This window comes from Bubalus kerabau, chromosome 2, assembly GCF_029407905.1.
Source record: "Bubalus kerabau isolate K-KA32 ecotype Philippines breed swamp buffalo chromosome 2, PCC_UOA_SB_1v2, whole genome shotgun sequence".
NCBI lineage: Eukaryota > Metazoa > Chordata > Mammalia > Artiodactyla > Bovidae > Bubalus > Bubalus kerabau.
The window spans coordinates 53,325,199-53,326,214 of record NC_073625.1 but is presented as its reverse complement, the minus strand read 5'-3'; the positions used below and the strand labels follow the sequence as shown (position 1 = coordinate 53,326,214).

Below are 1,016 nucleotides of genomic sequence, written 5' to 3'. Positions count from 1 at the left end.
TAGTTCTTTAAAAAAAAACCCAATTGTACTTATTTAATATAGTCGTCACAAGGGCTTAACCTGACACTTAATTTAAAAAACATAAATAAAATGAAAATGACACTGCAGAGAAAAATACAGAGTCCTGTACAGAAATCGAGGAAAGGGCAGACCACCTAAGGAAAAACCATAAAAAGAAAACACAAGGACAGCTGGATATCCCAGGTCAGGACTCTTGGCTGGAGACGTGCTTTGAGTGGTTTTTTTGCAGGCTCTTCTTAAAGGCTGTGGGTGTTTTTCCCAAGCTCAGCAGCGTATGTGTTCAAAGGGCTATGATGTTGGGTTCTGAGCAGACTCTGGACGGGAGAGCAGAGTGGCTCTGATGTCGCACAGGGAGGATCACTTGCCTTTCTGGATGTCCAGGCAGATGTTGCCCTGGGTGTCCCCGCTGGGGTGGCAGCAGGGTGTGAGGAACTTCACCATGAGAGTTTTGTAAGAGTAGCCCCTGGGGAACTCCAGGGACAGCTTATACCTCAGGTCTTCATATACCTCAGTGCCAGCTGTTCTATGAACGGTCTCTACCCATTTGAAAAGGTTATCCAATTCAAGGAAAGCAGAGATCCCTTTATTGTCAGACATTATGAAGGTCATCAGCTCCTGGAAAATTCTTGAAGAGATGAGTACCAGATCACCTTACCTGTCTCCTAAGAAACCTGTAAGTGGACATGGAGAAATGGACTGGTTCAAAATTGGGAAAGGAGTATGACAAGGCTGTATCTTGTCACTTTATCAGTTAACTTCTGTGCAGAGTCATTTCAGTTCAGTCGCTCAATCGTGTCCAACTCTTTGCAACCACATGAATTGCAGCACTCCAGGCCTCCCTGTCCATCACCAACTCCCGGAGTTCACTCAGACTCAGGTCCATCGACTCAGTGATGCCATCCAGCCATCTCATCCTCTGTCGTTCCCTTCTCCTCCTGCCCCCAATCCCTCCCAGCATCAGAGTCTTTTCCAGTGAGTCAGCTCTTCACATGAGG

General features: G+C 46.5%; 1 pseudogene; it reads right to left on the bottom strand.

Moving 5' to 3' along the window:
• Positions 1-205: 205 nt before the first annotated feature.
• Positions 206-630, bottom strand: LOC129644421 (ubiquitin-conjugating enzyme E2 C-like; annotated as a pseudogene).
• Between the last annotated feature and the right edge of the window lie 386 nt (positions 631-1,016).